Source organism: Schistocerca americana, chromosome 3 (assembly GCF_021461395.2).
Source record: "Schistocerca americana isolate TAMUIC-IGC-003095 chromosome 3, iqSchAmer2.1, whole genome shotgun sequence".
NCBI classification, from domain to species: domain Eukaryota; kingdom Metazoa; phylum Arthropoda; class Insecta; order Orthoptera; family Acrididae; genus Schistocerca; species Schistocerca americana.
Genome location: NC_060121.1, coordinates 831,596,647 through 831,621,281, shown reverse-complemented (window position 1 = coordinate 831,621,281; position 24,635 = coordinate 831,596,647).

The following is a 24,635-nucleotide window of genomic DNA, read 5'->3' as shown; positions in this document are numbered from 1 at the left end:
CAACTCTACACTCGCTCTCACAACACGACACAATCGATTGTTCGCCCTATCGACCTGTGCCGAGTGCAAATTTATAGTAAGGGCCTACGGACCCCTTACATATTGCAAAGAAGGAGTCGAAACTTTGGTGGATAGGAAAGATGAAGAATGAGTGAAATCTGAAATGGGAAAGAAGATCTCACACAGCTGGGACTGCACAGCTGCCACACTGTGTAGAGGTTACAGAACAACCTCCTCCCTACAGGATTCATTGGTTTCAGAAAATTTTCGTATTGGAAAGAAGGGGTCAAAATTTTAGGAGGATAGGAAAGCTGAAGAGAGAGTGAAATCTGAAATGGGAAAGAAGATCTCACACAGCTGGGACTGCACAGCTGCCACACAGTGTAGAGGTTACAGAACAACCTCCTCCCTACAGAATTCATACACTACCTATGAACTTCTTTAGGTCGATCACGTTCCTGAGACCTAATAGCTTTTTACTCTTAGTGTACTCTAGCCTATATGCACTGGCATGTGGTTTTCCTATGATCCTGAAAGGTTCTTGGTATGCGAACATGATTTCTTTGTTTCTGCATTTATTTTCTTTGATTTTTCCTAGGTTTTGACAAGGACTAACTGACCTACTTCAAAACTGGTGGGTACAGCTTTTGCGTCATGACGCTTCTTCCTTTCCAATGCTCTTTTTCTTATATTTGCCCTAGCCCTTAACTTCTGTTCGTGTGTGGATATTTGCGTTAGAATAGGGAATTCTACCATATCTGCAATCACATTGTGCGGTTCTTGACCAAACATCAATTCGCAAGGCGCAAAACCAGATGCATCATGCCTTAAGTTGTTAATTACATTCTCAAAATACTTCATGTGCTCTGCCCAACTTGAGTGTTTCCGAGCACAATAAGTTCTGCAAAGCCTATTCAATTCTCTCGTAATATGTTCACTCATATTTCCTTGGGGGAAATACGCAGATATTTTCAGATGTTTTACTCCAGCCTTATCCAGACATTGTTTAAATCTATCAGAAGTAAATTGAGGCCCATTGTCTGACAGCAAATTCTTCGGAACGCCAACTTTTCTACCAACGTTTTTGCATTTTCTCTTTTAACTGGGTATAGCTTAACATATTTACTAAATCCATGCACAACAACAAAAACATGGGTGCACCCACCTCTCGAAGCAGGAAGCGCGCCAAACAAATCACAATCCAGTAATTCTAGCGTTTCAGTTGGCTCTACTGAATGCATATCCCCTTGTATTCTGGTGTTAGCAGCACGGACTTTCTGGCACACTACACAAGATGCTAGACGCTTGGCAACATGGCGCTACATGTTGTCAAACACAACTTTCTCTTTTAATTTTGCAATGCACTTCTTTGCACTACAGTGCCCGTACCTCAGGTGTACATAGTCGATTAGTAAGTCTACTTGTTGTGAGGGAACGCATAGCTTCCACTCATAAACACATACCTTTTTCCTCCTAAACAGAATATCTTTATGCAGACAGTAGTATTGCGAAACCTTATGATAGTTCACATCTCCCAAATAGCTCTTTACAAATTTCAGCTGGTCATCTGCATTCTGCTCACGTCTCAAGTTCTTAATCACCCTCTTTAATGCACTTTCTTCCTTTACTTAGTGCAACGCAAACATTCGTACTTCACTTAGGTCTGTTGCTGTAATTACCGCGTCATCACAGAGCTCCGCACTTCTAGATAACCCATCAGCTACCAAATTATCTTTCCCTTGAATATATTTAATCTCAAGGTCAAACTACTGGAGATACATTGACCATCTTACCAAACGAGCATTCCTCACTTACAGGTCTTTAAAAAGGTCAACGCCTTATGGTCACTGTAAACAATTATCTTGTGACCTAATAGATCCTGCTCAAATTTCTGTACCCCAAATACAATTGCCAATGCTTCCAGTTTTGAGATGCCATAATTTCTTTCTGCTGCTTGTAAAGATCGACTTGTGAAAGCCATAGTCTTGTGCACTTCTTGTTCGTTCTCTATTTCTATTTGGAATATCCCCATAGCTATACCATAGCCACTAGCATCAACAGACATACAGAATGGTTTTTCAAAATCAGGATGATGTAAAATAGGGCTATTAATTAAAGATTGTTTAAGCACCTCGAACGCCTGTTGACATTCTGCTGTCCAAACCCAAGGGGTATCCTTTTTCAGCAGGAGGTGAAGACAGGGCGCATTAAAAGCCTGATCACTAACAAAACGCCTATAGAAGCCGGAAAGACCGAACATCGATCTCAACTGCTTCTTGTTTCTGGGAGGCTCAAATTTTTCAATGACTGCTAGCTTGCCTGCGTCAGGCAGAATACCTTTGCCACTTATCACATATCCCTAGAAACCTATTTCCTCTTTAACGCACTCTGTTTTTTCAATCATTAGTTTCGTGCCACCTCTCTCAATAGCCTCTAACACTTCCTCTAATAAAACTATGTGTTCTTCCCAGGTAGGAGTTGCTATTAACAGATCATCTACGTAGACTGTTATTTTATTACTTAAGGCTGGTCCTAAAACATGGCACATCAAACGTACGAAGGCACAAACAGAGATATTAAGTCCGAAAGGTACCACACGGTATTGGTAAGAAACTCCTTCGTACAAGAAAGCTGTGTATTTAATTGAACTTTCCGCCAGTGGGAAATTCCAATGTCCACATGTGATGTCCATAGAGGTTAAGAATTTTACTCCCCGGAACTTTTGCAATAACTCGTCCATGTTCTGCGGTCTATCACTTTCCCTAACCACTATTTCATTCAACCAACGACCGTCCAAGACCAATCTGACACTCCCGTCTCTATTTGGTACAACAATAAGAGGATTATTGTACTCACTGACCGCTTTTTCGATCACACCCGACTGTAGCATTCTTTGTATCTCCTTTCAAACCGCCTCCTTCCTAGCTACATGTATTTGGTATGGCTTCCTGAAAAACACTTGGCCAGGTTTCACCTTTAATTGACATTCATAACCTTTGACCACGCCAGGTCGATTTGAAAATACCTTATGATGCCCTTTTAAAACCTGTCTCACTTCTTCCTTCTGATTACCTAAAATTTTATCGATTTCCTGCAATTTAGCTTCTATCTTGTCCAAAATAATTGCTTCTTCTTCTTCTGTGTTTAGCTTACTTTTACTAAAATTAACACCTTCGTCCCAATATCTCCTATTTTACAGAACTCGTATAGGCAGCTCGCAAGTTTCATCATTAGTTACTACATTTTTGTCAATAAAAGGTACCGTAATTACTCCGGTTATCGGCAAGACCATTTTTAACTGGCTTCTTTCAAAGTCAACAACACTCTGATATTTCTACAAGAAATCTATGCCAATTAAAACCTCAATACTGAGATTATTTACAATTAAGCATGGATGATCAATTAAATTACCATTAATATCAAAGGGCAGCAAAGCTTCTTGCTTTACCGTTTTTGACACCTTGCCAGTAGCACCAATTATTCTTAATCCTGATACCCTCATTACTGTAAGCTTGTCTTTACCAGGTAATGCATCAAAGAAGGGCTGAGATATCGCACTCACTTCACTTCCACTGTCTAAGAGACCACGTACATTGATACCCAACATATTCACTATTATTATAGGGAGGCTTGTTCTAGGTTTTACAGGTGGTTCCTCAAACTCATCCAATAGTTCCTTTTGGATTTGTCTCCAACTAAAGTGATCGACATCTGTCTTCATTACATGTAGGTCAAAGTGTGTAGGGGTTTCCCGAATTACATTTTCAGCTGCCTTTTCCAGTCGGTCTACTAATTTCAAATCGAAACACCGTACGACTTCATTACATTTAGTTTGCTGAACATGACCCAAATTATTGTGGTCTGAGCGATTCTGCGCCTCCAGACGTGCATAACACTAGTTACAGCTAAACCACTTTCACTATTATCGTCGGGTTCCTTCTCAAGTGACAACTGGTCACAGCTACTGGGTTCATCGCCCCCCAACAGGTTTCCTCTACGTTCTCACTTACTTCCTGTCCTAAATCTATTAGTACAGTATAAACATCCTGCACAGGCACTTTAGATAAGAGCACATCATCCGCATCGTAAATATAAGCATGAATTTCTTCTGCTTCTTCACCTGACAATTCAGTATTTTGTAGCTCTTCCCTACCGTTACACTGCTGCGCCTTCTCTTTCTCTTCCCACTTAGAAAGCGTCTCTATCATGGTATCTATTATATACTGTGAGTGATCTAATAATTCTGCTGTATCCTTAGATGCTACTGACCCCTCATCCACATATTCAGTATGAGTATTTTGATCTGTCTTACCAATTACTGTAATTACTGGCTTAGGAAAAGTAACCGCCCGGTGAGCGCCAGTGTCCTCATAGACGGGAACTAGTTTTCCTGCCTCGGCCTACTACTGTTTCCTTTATCTATTAGTTAACTGGCACAGCATTTCTTTCCGCACTGTTGTTTACCTGTATAATTTTGTTTGGATCAAAATTACTATCATTTGGATGCCATTGTCGGTTCTGATAATTATTTCTCAAATTCCTATCGCTCTTAGGATGGCGAACACCTACTGTTCTGATGTTTACATTGCCGTTCTGCTCGTTCTTAAAATTACTACTAGTGTTATTACCATTTCTGTTATTACGTGCTTGCTCCTCATTGGCAGCAACACCCTCTACACGTTCCAAATGTTCAATGAAACGATCCAGATTGTCTCTAGGGTCAGATATAATACTAGTTTGCCAATACCATGGCAGTTTGACTTCCAGACCTAGTATTATCATTTCAGGTTTTAGCTTTTCGGCCAAATGTGACAAACGTGAGATCCACGACCTGGCAAATTCTTTAATAGATTCCTTGCCTACATTGAAGCGTTTTCCACTCCAAAATTCTGTCAACACTTCATTTTGCTTATTACTAGACCAATACTCATTAATGAAAGCTGTTTTTAATTCCGCTAATGTTTGACACTTCAACATAACATCAGCTGGCCAACGCATGGCGTCACCTGCTAAATGGCTTCTAATAAATGAGATTTTCTCTCGTTCAGACCAACTTGGTGGAATCACATCTTCAAAATCGTTCCAGAAATCTAGCGGAGCGATATTTTTGTCTGGATCGAACCGCAAGAACTGCCGACACCCGATAAAAGCGGCGTTTGCAGCTACAACTTGTTGCATACTACCATCACCAGAAGTTACTGAAGCTACTTTACTCTCAATGTTGGCAATGTTAGTACCAATATCTTCTACTCTCATTTCAACATTATCTACTCTTTGCACAAAATGAGTAGTATCAGTTTTAATTGCGTCTACTACTGCTTGACGTATGTTTACTTTTATATTAACATCTTATACCTATCTGAGCACAGTTCAGATACCGCCTGGATCTTTTCTGTTAACTTGTGCTCCAGCTTCGCATCTTCCATTTGGAAATCTCTGCGAACCTCAGCAACTTCGGATTTTATTGTTTTATACATTTCAGAAAATTGTTGAGCAACCTTTTTCTTAATATCCTCATGATTGTAATCAATTTTATAATTCAAACTGTCCAGATCCTCTTTCGACTTATTGCAGCCAGCCTTGAAGGTATTGTCCATTACCGCCAATCGTTTATTAAAATTAGTTTGGCTGGCCACAATCCTGTTGTTTACCTCAATTATATCAGATTTTAATTCAGCTGTCAATTTAGCATTACTGGTAGCTATTGCTTGTAATATAACATTTAAATCAATAGTCCCAGTATCTTTCTGTTGATCACTAGCTGGCTTTTTATCACACTCAGGTGACGAAAAACTAGCTCCAACACCCGAACCATCAAAACTAAATGAAACTTCTGATTGATCAGTCATATCTAACTTCTCCTGTTTAAACTCTACCACCTCTGATGACTGTTTCGTTTTTAACTCATCAGATAAACTGTCATCCAATAAATTAACAATTTCTAATTTCTGCTTTACTACAGGGGTCTCTATTATTGAATCATTGCCCCTTTTCACACTTATGTCAGGAGACAATACTTCATATTTCACTTTAACATTACTATTTTCATGCATATTTACACTTGAACCGTTGTCTGGATTTACAGTTCCCTCAACAGACATAGGTTCTGATTTAAGTTTAACCTCAGTTGCTTCTGGCGGTTCCATCCCCGACAGTCTTTTAGTGCAGGTTAGTAAAATTTTTAACAGCTTTTCACTTAACTCAGTTCCTTCTGCACGACGTATGGCGTTGCCAGCGTGGCATGCCAGGATTACTGATGCAACGCTGCGCGTTGAACTGCAGACGGCACTTCAACGGCTGCTGTGTGTTTGCGTGGCCTGCAACTGCAGGCACGGCTCTGGCTGCTCCGGCGGATGACTGCATTGAGGCGAAACTGGCTTCTCGATGCCGGCAGCGCCACTAGACTCAGTGCCAGCTTCGTCAATCCAGAAGCGTTGTTAATCCAATTGCGTCGTCCACATGCACAATTAACACTATCCCTGTCCTATTACACAGCTGCGTGATGCATTTCACTCCCGAATCCGAATATTTATAAATCACTTTCACTTTTACTCAGTTTCTTTCCCGGCCGATGCACCATATGTGGGGCGGCGGGTGGAATTATTGTTATAAAAATGTAGAATGTAATGTAGAAAAGATGCATTTCCCGGCCGATGTACCATATGTGGGGCGGCGGGTGGAATAATTTGTTATTTAAATGCTCCTGTTATTTATGCTGTTGTTTGCCGTTCTCAACACTGGCTCTCTAACTACAATATTGGCAACCAGAAAGTGATTAGCAAAACGTGAAGCCTGTAATTAGAATTCCTAGTGCCCACTTCATCTGAGAAATACATTTGTAGCTACATCTTATAGCTCTGAGGAATTAGGAGATTGTCTGGGATTCATAATCAAAAACGATTCTCTCTAAAATGTTCACTATATTCTGAAAGTCACAGACCAAAAAAAAAAGAATCCACACAATCCAACTACCAGAGCAGTTCAGAGTCTAATGCGCTGATGCAACCATAACTGTTCAAATTAAATTTTTAAGTGAATGCTCGCCATAATTTGATGATAATGTCCATCAAACGCCACGCTAAATAATGATAGAATGTCTGTCCCGCAGCCACACGTGAAAATACGACATACGCAAACTGAAGATAGATCATTAAAGTCCTCCCAGAATTAACACTTCACTCGAAAACGGTTTCATGGTTACACGTATCCCGAGTAACTTATTACGGCATCCGAGGGTGTTTATAGCAATGGTACCGACGCGGCGCGACTCCCGGCACAGGTGGTGCGCTAATCAACGTCTGGAGAGAACTGGGGCCTTTCTCTCTCACACAGTGTTCTTATATATAAAGCCGCGGTGCGGACGGCTAAGGGAACGTCTGATCAAATCCGCTCTCCCGACTAGCCGCTGGGCTAGTAATGCAGCACTTTAAGTTATGGAATAAGTCATTGCTTCCTTTGCTGATGCCCAATGAAGCTCTCAATTTAAATGTGCAATCAGCACACAGGTAAGTAATCATAATAAAAGTCTGACGTGGCTAAGTCAAATATTTTGGGCGAGAGAATTATTTTAATTACACTACACGCAGTAGACGAGCTCTGAACTTGCCCTTTGAAGATACACTATCGCTATAGTCTTATAGTTATTCAGTTGAAACTTCTCACATCTTTATGATTATAGCGGATCTCCCTTCTACTTAAATTAAAACATCCTATCCTTATTTATTCGCCTGCTTAATCTATCTTGCTTCCTTAATTATAAAGACAAAAATCAGAAAATCATGAATTTCAATTAAAATTTTAATTTGTGTGATCCAGAATACTGTTTCTACTAAATTATTATGCAAAAGGAATCTAAATATAAATTTTTAAGTTTCTAGCTCTTTTCTGTTGCGCCAATGATTTTTACAGAAAAATGTCCAAATTTCGAAAATGGTTAAAGTTATTGAACTGATATTCAACACATATTGATTTAGTATTACTCCTGACTTGCTAGAAACGTTTCAGGTTATTTACTTGATTTTTAAAGTATTGCGCAACATTTATGACATCAGAGCTAGTTACAGCGGACTAGGCTGGCACACAATGGAAAGACTGATGTGAATTTTATATGGCGTGAGTAGGCTGCTTCCCTACATACTTATCACCAAGGGACTGAGATAATCGTTAGTGTTAAAGGGAAGGGATCATCTTCTCTCATATTTATTTAAGAAACACATGAAAAGTGCGTTATGCTATTCTTTACTGTTCACTGTGTTAATACAAGGGTGACAGGGTGGGGAATGAGCACTGTCTGTGGGAAAATAGGAGTTCCACGAAACTCAAAAAACTTTGAAAACCATAGTAAAGCCGAAATCCTCCTAGCGTATCGGTACTCACTCTCCTCTATATTCCGAGCTCTATGCACGACATCTTCACAATAACTAGTAGCATAAGAATCGCCCACACAACCGGGTAACTGATTCCAACACAAAAGCCCACTATAACTAACAACAGAAAACCTGCTTAAATAAAACCACCCTAAATTTTTCCTCGCGCAAACTGGATAATTTTCACAGAAGATGTGGTGAGAGATTTGAGACAATAATCAACTACAAGAGACGCAGTTATAACTGACTATAGTAGTGAACAGAACGCAGCATGTCATTCTCAATGGAGAAAAGACTTCCGAAGTAAGAGTGATTTCAGGGGTGCCGCACGGGAGTGTCGTAGGACCGTCGCTGTTCACGATATGCATAAATGACCTTGTGAATAACATCGGTAGTTCACTGAGGCGTTTTGTGGATGACGCTGTAGTATATCGAGAGGTTGTAACAATGGAAAATTGTAATGAAATGCAGGAGGATCTGCAACGAATTGACGCATGGTGCAGGGAATGGCAATTGAATCTCAATGTAGACAAGTGCAATGTGCTGCGAATACATAGAAAGAAAGATCCTTTATCATTTAGCTACAATATAGCAGGTCAGCAACTGGAAGCAGTTAATTCCATAAATTATCTGAGAGTAGGCATTAGGAGTGATTTAAAATGGAATGATCATATAAAGCTGATCATCGGTAAAGCAGATGCCAGACTGAGATTCGTTGGAAGAATCCTAAGCAAATGCAATCCGAAAACAGAGCAAGTAGTTTACAGTACACTTGTTCGCCCACTGTTTGAATATTGCTCACCATTGTGGTATCCGTACCGGATAGGGTTAATAGAAGAGACAGAGAAGATCCAACAGAGATAAGTGCGCTTCGTTACAGGATCATTTAGTAATCGCGAAAGCGTTACGGAGATGATAAATAAACTCCAGTGGAAGACTCTGCAGGAGAGACGCTCAGTAGCTCGGTATGGGCTTTTGTTGAAGTTTCGAGAACATACCTTCACCAAGGAGTCAAGCAGTATATTGCTCCCTCACGAAGAGACCATGAGGATAAAATCAGAGGGATTAGAGCCCACACAGAGGCATACCGACAGTCTTTCTTTCCATGAACAATATGAGACTGGAATAGAAGGGAGAACCGATGGAGACACTCAAAGTACCCTCCGCCACACACCGTCAGGTGGCTTGCGGAGTATGGATGTAGAAGTAGATGTACAACAAAGTTCACCTCACTACATCATCTTAAGATCGCCAAAATTTCATCAATTACGGAATAAATAACACCAAACACTTCTCCATCATATTTAGACTACAGTAATTGAAACTGAAAGCTATAAATCACGAAATTAACACGTTCTGTTACCTTCCTCCCGCGACCAGATAGGACCGCTCTGAAAAGCACGTCTGTTTACCTACCGAGTCAGCCAAGAAGTGTCTGAAACTACTGCCGCTGGCGAAAAGGCTTCTCAGGGGTGGGGAGAGGGTCGTGGATTTTGAAATGTCCACCCAGCTCTCTCGCTCCTCGCTTTTCTTTTTCATTCTTATCATGGTCTTTTTCCTTCTCCGTCGGGTCTAAAACGACGCTAAGTAGAGAACGGTTCCTCTGTTTAAGAAGTGGTGGGGAGAGGTCCATTGAATTTCAAATCCTCAATGCTTCTATGTCTCCTACATTTTCTTTCCAGACTCCCACGCAATCGTTCAACGGAAATCTCTCATAGAATTTAGGATAAATGAGATAGGACAAATGAGATAGAGCCATTTGTTATTTCCATCATTTCTCCAGAGTTAGTCTTGCCAGGTTGACAACTGGCACGGCAGACTCGTTAAAGGCGCCACACGTATGACGCACAAATGACTAAAATAATTCAAGTTACGTTAAACGACCTGATGTACTCGTTTCATACTTGCTTTCGTCTACGACTCTGGCAACGTGTGACTTACTACGCACATGCACACGTAAAATTGTTTGATGAAACGTGTCCTATTCATTTACATTGCGTCAACTCAGGGACAGTAACATGTAATTGCGCAATGCTCTTACTATAGTCTTTCCACATTGTAGGATTTTCAAACGTCGACAGGTAACGATACGTGGTTGCAGTACTACGATATACGCATTTGCAGAATGGCTATCATCGGGTCACATTTTCTCCACGACATGAGCTCATAGATTAGCAAGTTTTTCAGACAGTATAGGTCACAAATGCCGAACACTTTTGTCCAGCGCAAATCAAGAAGGTACAGCTTAATACACGATGTAAATTATTCCTGAGCTCTTCAGTGTAAATTCTTTGTTTGCGCTTGCAAGAGCCGTGCGATTTCATGACCACCATTCATGCACTCAGATTTCATTGTCAAGGCTCTTATTCGATATACTGCGGTAAGTTTCTGGACAAAAACAGATTCATGGTTATTCATGGACACAAAGATTGAAATTTGTTAGGGGGAGGGGCGGGAGGGGAGGGGGTTCAAGACGTACAGAACGAAGAAATTCATTCAGTCATATGAAATGACGGAAGCAGATGGAGGAATAGTTGTAAACTGAACTAAGGCAGTATGTGACAATGCACAATTATAAGGCCACAAGAATATCACAGACCTGAGGACCGCTAACAAACATTTTAAAGTTATCAGCTGCTTCAGTTACAAAGGTGAATTAACAGTGTGTTGGATGTCCTTAACAACTCCTAGATCTAAAGGCTGGTGGATAAAAACAGAGAACAATGAAATATGACAGCTAATTCTTGAGAAGGCGAAGGTCCATCAACGGCTTAGTACTAAAATAAGAATAATTATAGTATCAAATGAAGGATCATACATAATGGAATACATTAATACTTTCTATAAAGGGATCAAAGTAATTTAATTTCTTCTTACAGTATCGTTATTGTCCAGTTGCAGAAATTGTTATTAAAAACAAAACCGTTGAATTGCTCATAGTAAGACCTAATTTATCAAGATTGCCCTTTTTTTAACAAGTAGTGATACCCTTCAATATCCACAGCTGCGTGACGGCTAGAACACATAGTTCCACTGTCACCTCAACTACTATCGAAGATTCGCATTATGCGATTCTGCGATGTTGTCTGTAAATACGATTCTGTTCCGTCACTGACATGGTACTGTCTAGGAAATACTATACGGAAAGGTTCTGAAGGGTAGTGATTTTGGGCACAGCGAAATTAGTGTCACAAAGTTCACCTGTGAGCAGAAAAGGCATCTGAAAAATTTAGGATTGCTGATTTAAGTTTGCCAGCTGCGACACTGTATGGTTGGTTCGCAAGGATTTGTTAGTCATTGGGTAGTTACCATTTTAACTGGGCACTGATTCTGTCTCACGGCCGGATTAAAACAATCCGCGTCGTGTAACAGTCCAAAGATGACTTCCAAACTCGAACGAGAGCTCGTATGATCATATATTTTATCGTTTCGCTACGTGGATATGTGGATTGTGATCCGCTTCAGCAATCCGCTGAAAATCCCATTCCCTAATATGAGATTGTTCACAGGAAGATCCCATCTGCGACATATCACTGGGTTGGATAACTCCGTCATATTTTATGTTTGGAAAATTACGTTACATATAAATTGGATTTACCTGCCAATCCAGCGTGAATGTAGGATGAATGAAATACGTAGTGCGAGATGTGAAAATGGATGTGAGATGCTGAGACGTGGGAGCTCTGTCTCTAGATGGGCGAGGGACAATTTATCTGCAGTTTAAGCCCATCAGGGGACTCAAACGGCTGCGGCGGTTCCGAGAACACGAGTAGAGGCTCGGGAATATGCTGGGGAGGGGGGTGGGGGGAGAAGCGGGCGTTGGAAGGGGTGAGCCGCGAGCGCCTGCGACGCGGCGGTGCGGCAACCCGTGCAGCACAGTCTCGATCTCCAGTCTTCAGTCTTCAGGATCGAGCCTTGCTTCTTAGGAGCGCAGCTCGTGGTCCTCTGTAGCCGAGACGACACGGAGCTGGCGAGAGAATAGCAGATGGCTAATCCACAGACAAAAGCCGGGCTGCAGAGTGGAACGCTCGCTCTGTGTGAACCTTGTCCCACAGAACTTCGAAGACCAACAATATTTTCCCAGTTTTATTAAAATCCTACTCCGACTACCAAAGACCTTTTTTGTTTCAAGTAGTTTTGCAGCCATAAAGTCTTATGCAACTTTACCGGGTTCTGTAATTAGTGCTGCATCGATCTGAAACGGTATACAGTTTTTTAGTATATGATACAATGAAAAAGTCACATAAAATTAAAATTAGTCGTTTTTTGGTGATTATAATTCATTTCAGCAACGTTTAGCAAATTTTACGATGTTTGTTGACAGAAGACGACAATATTAAATACGAAACATTTTTGTGGCGTTCTGCAAATATTTGCACAACATCCTACATAAAATGCAAGACGCGACTGGGCTATGGTAAACATAAACAGTACCTTTGATTTGAATCGAATGAACCCGTTAGATATGCAGACTGCCCCCTCCCTCCCCAACCTACGACTCAGATGTATTTAATGAAATGCGGGCAAAGGAAACACAAAGAGAAAGTGTGGCCTAAAAAAGTGAATAAAGGTTGTGGTTCTTGTTGAAGTTAACAGTGCTAACTGGGATCTACATCTACAAGATCACTCTGCAGTTCACACTTGCGTGCCCGACAGAGGGATCTTAGAACCACCTTCAAGATAAGTCTCTAACGTTCCACTCTGTAACAGCGCGAGAGAAAAATGAACAATTAAATCCTTCTGTTCGAAATCTTATTTCTCTTATTTTATTGTAATTATCTTTTCTCCCTGTGTAGGCAGGTGACAGCAAAATATTTTCACAGCAAGAGCAGGAAGTTGGTACTGAAATTGCGTGAAAAGACCTCGCCGCAACGAAAAACGCCTTTGTTTTAATGACTGACATCCCAACTCCCTTATCATATTCGTCTCTCTCTCTCTCTCTCTCTCTCTCTCTCTCTCTCTCTCTCTCTCTCTCTCTCCCTCTTATTTCGCAATAATACAAAACAAAATACCCTTCTTTAAACTTTTACGATTTCATCGTGTCTGGTAAAGATCCCATACAGCACAGAAACACTCTAGCAAAAGACGAACAAGCTTGCTGTAGGCAGCTTCTTTAGTAGATTTAGTACAATTGTAACCTTTTCTAAGTGTACCGCAATAAAACGTATTCTTTGGTCTGTCTGCCCCACAACATTGTCCATGTGGTCGTGCTAACTAAACCTGTTTGCAATTCTAGTTCCTAGGTATTTAATCAGAATGATAGCATTTAAATTTGTGCCTTTTATCGTGTAATCCAAATTTAACGTTTTTGTTCTTTTAATCATATAGATTGTCTCACTCTTTTCCTTACTGAGAGACAATTTCCACTTTTGCACCGTTCAGATATTGTATCTAAGTCATTTTGCAGTTGTTTTTGATCTTCTGATGACTTTTCCAGACGCTAAATGACAGCATCATCTGCAAACAAACTAAGAGAGCTGTTAATATTATCTAGTAAATCGCTTATGTAGCTTAGGAATACGAGAGGACCTGTAACACTTACTTGGGGAACGCCGGATATCACTTCTGTTTTACTCGATATTTACTATGTACTGTGACCTTTCTGAGAGGAAATCATGTATCCAATCTCACAGCCAGAGTGATACTTCATAGTCCCACAATGTTATTACAATCCCCTTTTGACGAACGGTTTTCTAGCGGTTCATCCATAAATACTGCTATGAAAGAGAGGTAACTCAGACATAATTTATTACAAAATATTCCTCAGGAGCAGTAACACATGATAAACAAACGCAATAATTAACACACTCACCCAGTGGAGATGAGTAGAAACCATAACATGACATTGCCACATACTGGGCCACAAAACCCGCAGGGAAGGGAAGAACATACTTTGGTAACTAATTCACGAGGTCACTCAAGTAAATTAATTTTTTTTCACTGCAGACATGATGATTGCGTCATTCGCGTGGCATTAGGAAAATACACGCAGGAACTGAAATAAATGAGGGGTGATTAGACAGCCGACTACCAAATTGTATTATCCTCCACGGCTTTAATTTTAGACACCCCTACTCCTGTCTGATCAGCAACATGTCACTTAGCTTTGCTGTCAGAGTTTACCAATTTTAAGTTACGAAAAGTGGAGCTGCTGCCTCATCAGCTGCAGACGGCATCTGTGCTGCAAAAGCTGCTACTGCCCGCACAGAGGATGAATTTCGCGCCGCAGCTCCTGGCCAGCCGGAAAGAACTGCTAAGGCCCGGTCACGTCCAAGAGTATTTTAGCGCCTCGTGTCCCGACCAAGATCAAAATTAAAGCGACGCTCCTCTGAGCTCTCTCCGGGAAGACCACCAATTATTACTGACTGTTCATAGAGACAAAATGTTAGAAATGCCATCAATGAGAGGCCATGTAGTGAACATTTCCTCGCTCTCTTCCGAAAAGTTTGTTATTATTGAGTCAATCTCCTAATTTTTGAGTTTGAACAATTTTATGATAATGGAGCTGCATTCCAATACTGGAAAACTGTGTCACCTCCGACCAATTGAAAAAAACTCGAGTTACTCTTTTGCAAAAGACGATGCAAGTTAACCCACTCAGACTAATTTTTAGGACACCGTTCAAGCAACGACTCCGCAATGTAACACATCAAAGCTAGGACTGGTAAAATCCAAGCGTTGGTGCCAGAGAGGCGATGGAGCAATTCACGAGCTTGCCTAATACGAGACAGTGTTCCTCCGTCCTAACAAAATCCAATCTAAGTCCACACTGTTAACCAAAATTTCCAGAAGCGTCCTCTTTGTTCATCGGCCTGGCGCCAGCCGCTGTATCATTACATTCCTATCTAGGCCTAACGAGTATGCAAGTGCCGTTCTACGGATTTCACAATATTTTACCTGGAGTCGGTACAGTAGCCAAGGATCTTTGCAGATGCACAGTACTAGATGACGCAAGACCTCACTCAATAACGTGGCTGCCTGGATGTCGAATGCCAAGTGTGACCGACAAACAGATGGGGACTCCGTGAAAGATTTAAAAAATGGTTCAAATGGCTCTGAGCACTATGGGACTTAACATCTGTGGTCATCAGTCCCCTAGAACTTAGAACTAATTAAACCTAACTAACCTAAGGACATCACACATATCCATGCCCGAGGCAGGATTCGAACCTGCGACCGTAGCAGTCGCGCGGTTCCTGACTGACCGCCTAGAACCACGAGACCACCGCGGCCGGAAAAGATTTACATCTACATCTACATCCATACTCCGCAAGCCACCTGACGGTGTGTGGCGGAGGGTACCCTGAGTACCTCTATCGGTTCTCCCTTCTATTCCATTCTCGTATTGTCGGTATGCCTCTGTGTGGGCTCTAATCTCTCTGATTTTATCCTCATGGTCTCTTCGCGAGATATACGTAGGCGGGAGCAATATACTGCTTGACTCTTCGGTGAAGGTATGTTCTCGAAACTTTGCCAAAAGCCCGTACCGAGCTACTGAGCGTCTCTCCTGCAGAGTCTTCCACTGGAGTTTATCTATCATCTCCGTAACGCTTTCGCGATTACTAAATGATCCTGTAACGAAGCGCGCTGCTCTCCGTTGGATCTTCTCTATATCTTCTATCAACCCTATCTGATACGGATTCCACACTGCTGAGCAGTATTCAAGCAGTGGGCGAACAAGCGTACTGTAACCAACTTCCTTTGTTTTCGGATTGCATTTCCTTAGGATTCTTCCAATGAATCTCAGTCTGGCATCTGCTTTACCGACGATCAACATTATATGATCATTCCATTTTAAATCACTCCTAATGCGTACTCCCAGATAATTTATGGTATTAACGGCTTCCAGTTGCTGACCTGCTATTTTGTAGCTAAATGATAAAGGATCTATCTTTCTGTGTATTCGCAGCACATTACACTTGTCTACATTGAGATTCAATTGCCATTCCCTGCACCATGCGTCGATTCGCTGCAGATCCTCCTGCATTTCAGTACAATATTCCGTTGTTACAATCTCACGATACACCACAGCATCATCCGCAAAAAGCCTCAGTGAACTTCCGATGTCATCCACGAGGTTATTTATGTATATTGTGAATTAGATACGGTCCTATGACACACCCCTGCGGCACACCTGAAATCACTCTTACTTCGGAAGACTTCTCTCCATTGAGAATGACATGCTGCGTCCTGTTATCTAGGAACTCCTCAATCCAATCACACAATTCTGATAGTCCATATGCTCTTACTTTGTTCATTAAACGCCTGTGGGGAACTGTATCGAACGCCTTGCGGAAGTCAAGAAACACGGCAAGCCTTGAGGAAGCTCCTCTCATTCATTTTTTATTTCTGTTACGAGGCTTAATGACGTTGGATGAAGGATATTGCGTACTGCTTGTCTCAGCATCTAGTTGCTCTGAGTAATTAGAAATGATGGGTCTTCTCTTCTGTTGACTAGGACTTTGTGTTCTGTGTATGCTGCCACAGAGAGAGGCACTCCTCGGAGCGCTATTGGAGAGCCATTTTAATTAACCGAGTTCTGGGAAGGCCAGTTGCAGGTGGAGTGGTGGAGAGCAACTCGCGGCTGGTGGCTGCTTTCCTGTCAGGGGAGTTTGCACGAGGGGTGCAACGACGCCACGGGGAGTTACAAAGTGACCAGCAATGACCTGCTGCTAACTCAGCTCGACATATTGTTCCCAGTGCTAGCCGGAGCGCTTTCTACGACTTTAAGGCACAGCGTCCACGGAACTGTTCCCGGTCGGGGGAGTAACTTTCCCGTAATCTGCAGGTATCTGCCGGCCTGATGGCCAACGACATTTGCTTTGGCGAGAGGCGTGTGTGCTAACTTTGTAAAACATTTCTACTCTGAATGTGAGGCATTCCCACGCTGTTGAATAACTGGCAATATATCTCCAACTCACCCAGTGTACTGGGAACGTGACAATGACGTCACAGACATACCGATGGGGTTAGTAACTTTTCATTCTTTTGAGGTAGGTGACTTTTGCCCGTGCCGTCGAGGGAGACTGTGCGCCGAGTTCCATTACGCAGTTGGCATTGAGGAGTAGGAGAGGAGGAGGAGGAGGAGGAGGAAGAGGAGGGTATTAGTATCTAACGTCCCGTCTACAACGTGGTCTTTCGAGACAGAGCCCAAGCTTCGATTAGGGAAGGATGCGGAAGGAAATCAGCAGTGCCCTTTCAAGGGAATCATCCAGGCATTTGCCTGAAGAGATGTACGGAAATCTAGTTAAACCTAAATCAGGATGGCTACACGAGAGTTTGAACCGCCGTCCCCCCGACTGCGTGTCCAGTGTGCTAACCACTGAGCCACCTCGTTCTGTAATTGGTACGTAGGTTTCATCTACGATGGACAGCTGTCTGTGATGATCATCTTAACAGCTCCGTCACATAGGGAATATCCCGTGTTGCTTTGCAGCCTGACTGGCGTGTTTTCTCGACTTGTGCAGCCCTTGTTCAATAAATGTATGTGGCACAGCCTTTCAGTTTAGTGGTTCACAAACACTCGGTTACCGTTGGTACATAAAGAAGGGGGCATTGTATAGAGAATCCCATGCCATCATTCAGCTTAGCCCAACCAATCGTTTACTACTCACGTAATTGTCGTTTATAGGTGTTTTGTTGGATCTGTTTTTCTGCATTGTTTACCTTGAACTTCATATACCATTTATGTTTCTCTTGTAATTATTCAGTCGTTTCAATGAATAGCCTTCCTTATTTCAATACAGAATACACCCAGTTCATTTAATGGTTTGTTTCTGCAGGAGGGGGGGGGGGGGGGGGGGGGGTGGGGGCGATATTTCATGCTAGTTATTGTTTTCCTGGAATTTGATAATTTGATAACTTAGGGTTCAGTGCTAGCGTCCTTACTATTGATGCGCGTTCAGATAGTCCGCTGCATACAAATTTCAACAGTGTGCCTTCAGGGTGGTTCTTTGTTGAGGGCTCTACGGAACAGAAATTAATAACAGGTAATTTCCACATTACCACACAACGGAGCATCTTGCATAAATTGGCGGGCCGTGTGTGAGTACAGTTCACAAACTGAAACATTTTGATTAACAGTCAATTAAAAACTTATTACATTTTCCAAGTTTCTTTTAGATCCGTAGTAACTGTAGTAAGACTGCTCGTGCCACATGACTTATATGTGCATCTATTTCGTCATTCTTTCTCTGGTTCTGTGGCTTCAGTTTCACATCTATTTGATACAACAGCATCGATATCAGCATTGTGCATTCGTTTGGGGTGTTTCACGTATGTACAATTTTATGTGAGTGCTTTGTGTTGTGTGCAGGGAACTAGAAAAACGTTGCAAGAATTTTCGGGTTATGAGGTTAGTTTCAGACATCCAGGAGTGTACAACGAGTAAGGATATTGTAGTGACTTTCTCGTGTGTACATGTGAATCTATGTGTGCGTTCCGTGTGTGTGTGTGTGTGTGTGTGTGTGTGTGTGTGTGTGTGTGTGTGTGTGTGTACTTGTGCTGTTAATAATACATCGTAAGATCAGATAAGGTTCAAATGGCTCTGAGCACTATGGGACTTAACATCTATGGTCATCAGTCCCGTAGAACTTATAACTACTTAAACCTAACTAACCTAAGGACAGCACACAACGCCCAGTCATCACAAGGCAGAGAAAATCACTGACCCCGCCGGGAATCGAACCCGGGAACCGGGGAGCGGGAAGCGATAACGCTACCGCACGACCACGACCTGCGGACGATCACATAAGGCTACAAACGACATATTCACTACAACCTCTTATCACTGTCGGGTATTATTATTTTTGATACTGTTAAGGCTTTCTGTGTTCAAACGCCCTATAAACGTCACTTTTGAATGTCTGGATCGATATAAAATAAATACGGAACAGCTCGGTGTGAAGCACCTTAATCTTCTACTCAAGGCTGTAATGTAATTTCTTTCACATGAATAATAATTTATACTGTCGTAGGTTCGCGTGGAGAAACACCTTTGCATGGTACACTTACTGAGCACTTTCTTAACTGTGAACATCTCGTCACTTGAATGAAAGATAACCGTGAATCGGAAACCACAAGAATCTGTCTTGATATCGATACGACTCTTTACAAAATGAATGGAATTATCTCGTCTTTAGTCTGTTTACTCAAGAAATAAATTCCAACCCGTCTCCCTTTTGCTTTACGCCACGTGCTATTATAGTAATTTGGAAAAGAATCTGCTGTCTTGAAAATGGCGGCCAACAATATTAATTACAGCTTGCGCTGTACCGCACGTTATTAATCTCTGAAAACATGTACTAATAATTTTTCATACGTGTAGGTATGCTATCCTACTGAAATAGGTGGTTTGGCTACAAATAACATAATATATTTACCAGATAGATGTTACCAGATATATATGTCTCCATCCACGTCTTACTCATAGGAAATTCCAATCAAAGTCAAACAAATATGAAAATCTATTTTTTTCATTGTTCTCAGTCTCTTTACTGCAAAACTTAGATGATCATGAACCATCGGTACAGCTTTTCATATATATCATAGTGACAAATTAATATTGTTACGAACCCTTTTGTACACAGATTAACAGTTCGTTTAAACATTTCATGTCAACTATAAATTCTCGTTTTCAGAGGATCAGTAGAATATATCACAGTATCCAGTAATTCAAATAAGGTACAGGAGACTGGCTGGCTGGATTTGAGTCAGCCCAAGGGGAATTCGACAGTTGCAAGCAGCCAGCAGTCGACGAAATGCACTCAGTTTCATTTGCTGAACACAGCATGCCGTGTAATCGGACAACGCAGCAATTTTGTGCCACATGCAGGCAATGTGACCACTCAGCTCAGGGATGTTAGAGTTGCGCTTCATTATGCATAACGAAGGAGAAATCGGCAGGGCACTGAGAGATGCAAAGGAAGAGAATATATAATGACCGCGTGTTTCTTTTTTTATTGTGAGGGATATCTAAACATCATACATGAGGGTCGCAGTAATCTTAAAAGGAATCAATGGCACTGAGTCTCTCTTGTCCTACATGTCATATTTTGTTACGATAAAACGAATTGCGATTGTGTCTGTACAATAATAAAAGATTTAAATTTTGGGCTACTTTATGTGGAACTTTGTATATATACATTACAAGTTCCTAGATGAAGCTTGTCACCACGTGATAACTGTCATGTATGGTTCAGATAAGGCAACCAATATGAGTAAAGAGGATGAAGCAAACGATGTAAGCGCGGATCCAGATGAAGCCAGTTACCGACACGTTGATGCAACGTCAAAGATGCAAAACATTACTCTAGTGGTTTGCGATAGGCTGGTTATGAGACCGAAATGCCTTTCCACAGATCATGCACGCTCCTCGACACCTGAATCTACGACATAATTCCCAGAATGCCTAAAGCAGTCAAAAAAGAAGAGGCAGAAAGGAACCAAGGACGTAGAAGACAAGAGACAGAAGGAAGCTAAGGAATCAGAAAATAGGGATCAGAATGAAACTAAAGACTTTGAAAAGAGGTTGACAGGATTTCTGAACGAATCAAGGACGAAGTGTTGGACGTTAAGAAGATGTCAACTGAGTCTACGAAAGTAACGACTGAGGCTAAGAAAGATTGCCGAGTACCAGGATAGACGCAATCAGAGACAAGAGAGTGGTGCTAGTAGCAAAGAAACATGGAAATCTAGCAGTGAGACGGTTCCAGCCACACTGTAAACACAAGCTAAAAGGACGGATCAAAAACTCAGGAAGAAATATCGGAGAATACGAACAGAATCAATAAGGCAGATACACAGCAAGTACAAATACTTAATGACATTGAACAAATGAGGGGTCGAATACAACAGGTGAACGATGGAGTTGGAAAAAAATTTCAAAGCGGACAACGACCTTCTGAAACGTGTCCGACATAACAAAAGCGGGGTGTATGGTAGAGTCTCCAGCAGGTCGATCTGTACATGCAAGTCCCACATCGCACCGCAAGTCACGAGCATCAACATGGAGAGCGACCTGTCACACAGTTGTGTTCCACTCAGGAGATGCGATATGCTCATTACCTATGAAAACAACACTTGCATCAAAATGTTACGCATCATGAGGAAGCAAATGGGAATCGTCAAAGTGGGAGTAAAAACGAGGGCAACTGAGGGCGCTCGACTACAAATACTTTTACGTTATTAATTAATTAATTTATTTATTTACACGTATAGTTCCGTAGGTCGAATTTGAGGAGCAAGGACATGGAACATGTTAGTAAAATAAATTACAACATAAAAGTAATAACAGATGAAAATAAAATGTTCATGAACCCGAAAAAAGGCAAGCCATGTGTTTAAGTAAACGCAATCAACAATGTAACAAGAATCAGCTTAATTTTTCAAGGAACTCCTCGACAGAATAGAAGGAGTGACCCATGAGGAAACTCTTCAGTTTCGACTTCAAAGAGCATGGATTACTGCTAAGATTTTTGAATTCGAGCGGTAGCGTATTGAAAATAGATGCAGGAGTATACCGCACACCTTTCCGTTCAAGAGTTAAGGAAGTCCGATCCAAATGCAGGTTTGATTTCTGCCGGGTATTAACTGAGTGAAAGCTGCTTTTTCTTGGGGATAAGCTAAAATTGTTAACAACAAATGACAATACGGAATATATATATTGAGAAGCCAATGTCAAAATACCCAGACTCGTGAACAGAGATCGACAAGAGGTTCGTCAACTTACACCACTCATTGCACGATCCGCCCTTTCCTGAGCCAAAAATTTCCTTTTAGAATGGAGAGAGTTACACCAAAAAATTATTCCATATGACATAAGTGAATGAAAATAAGCAAAGTAGACTAAATTCCGTGTCGAACGATCACTCACCATTCGAATAGTAAGAATGGCAGCATTAAGTCTTTGAACAACATGTTGAAGGTGGGCTTGGCACGACAGTTTATTACCTATATGAAGACGTAGAAATTTGAACTGTTTAGTTTCACTAATCATATGCCGCTTGTGTGAAATTAAAAATTTAATTTGTGTTGAGTTTTGTGTTAGAAACTGTAAAAACTGGGTCTTGCTGTGATTTAGCTTTAGTTTCTTTTCTACAAGCCATGAACTTAGGTCATGAACTGCACTATTTGAAACCGGGTCAATGTTGTACACAACAGCCTGTACTACCAAGCTAGTGTCATCAGCAAACAGAGTTATTTTAGAGTTACCTGTAATACTACAGGGCATTTCATTTATATAAATCAGGAACGGGACTGGCCCCCAAGACTGATCCCTGGGGCACCCCTCCTCTCCCCCCCCCCCCCCAAGCTACCACTTGACTGTACCCCACTCATACCCCACGTCACAGCCATTCTCAGCATTGTGAATAATGGCCTTTTGCTGTCTGTTGCTAAAGTAAGACATGAACCAATTGTGAATTTCTCCTCACATTCCATAATGGTCCAACTTCTGTGGTAATATTTTGTGATCAACACAATCAGACGCCTTAGTTACATCAAAAAATATGCCTAGCGTTTGAAACCTTTTATTTAACCCATTCGGTACTTCACAGAGAAAAGAAAATGCAGAATTTTCAGTTGTTTAACGACTTCTGAACTCGAACTGTACATTTGATAGCAAATCGTGTGATATAAAATGATCAGTTAACCTTACATACATAGCATTTTCAATAACTTGAGCAAACACTGATCGCAAAGATATAGGTCTAAAATTGTCTACATTATCCTTTTCTCCCTTTTTATAAAGCGGCTTTACTACTGAGTACTTTAATCGTTCAGGAATCTGAGAATTCCTAAAGGAAAAATTACAAATTTGCTAAATACAGGGGTAACATATGCAGCATAGTACCTTAATATTTTGCTAGGCACCCCATCATAACCATGAGAGCCTTCAGCGGTTTAATTATTGACTCAATCTTCCCCTCATCTGTATCACAGAGGAATATTTACGACATCAATCTCGGAAAGGCATTTGCCAAAAAAGTTATAAGATTGCCTGTAGAAGCTAAATTTTTATTTAATTCACCAGCAATGCTCAGAAAATTATTGTTAAATACTTTATATATATCTGATTGATCAGTAACAGAAATATTTTTACTAAGAACTGACTTTATATCATCGATCTGGTGCTGCTGAACAAACACTTTCTTCACAACTGACCATATGGTTTTACTTTTATCCTGAGAATTAGCTATTCTGTTTGCATGCCACATACTCTTTGCCTTCCAAATAACATTTTTAAGCACCTTACAATACTGTTTCTAAAGGGCTACTGTAGCTTTATTGTGACTGCTTCTAACATTTTGATATAAGTCCAGCTTTGTTCTACATGATATCTTTAGCCCACTAGTCAGCCACCCAGGCTGCCTTTTACTGCTAGTACCCCGTTTAGATCGCTCTAATGGAAAGCAACTCTCAAAGAGTATGAGAAATGTGTTAAGGAAAGCATTATATTTATCATCTATTTTATCGGCGCTACAAACATTTCTGTATCTGGTACTTCCTAAAAAGTGATTGAGGTACCCTCTCTAGCCTGAGCTGAAATGCTGAGTTAGGAGATCTATAAACTACAACAATTATAAGTTTAGTTTCACTAAATTCAACTGCCCCTGCACAACATTCAATTATCTGTTCAGTGCAGTCCTGTGATACGTGTATGGACTCAAATGGAATACCGTTTTTTACGTACATAGCCACTCCCCCACCCCACAAGGAACTCCATGAAAAACAGCCAGCTGATCTGTATCCCGGTAAAGGAAGCCTCTGAATTGTCCAATTATTTAAGTGGTGCTCCGATATACCAATAATTTCAGAGTCAACATCTTTAAGCAGTCCTCTAACTTTATCTCTAATACCTGTTATATTTTGATGAAATATGCTAATTTCTTCTCTTCTTGGAAACATGACGTCCTGTAAAGGTGATCCCTTAGTTAGAGGGCCTTCCTTTGAGCAGGTATACCTATCAACTTACTACTGTCTGAAGTACAGCTCTAACACCAAATACTACAGGGATTTTTCCATGAGTGATCCCACCACCACCCACTACATTGTTACCTATAAGCATTGCCAGCCTCCTCTTCCCATATCTATTGAGGTGCATGCCATGCCTAGTGAACCTGGTACACTGATAGAAGCAACTGCATCACTGAAATATGACCCATTCTCTCTGCCATCAGCGCCCTCTCCAGCCTCATGTTAACGCACTTAACAGCTGCATTAAGACGAGGCCAAACATGACGCTGAAACTGTTGCACGAAATGTACATTA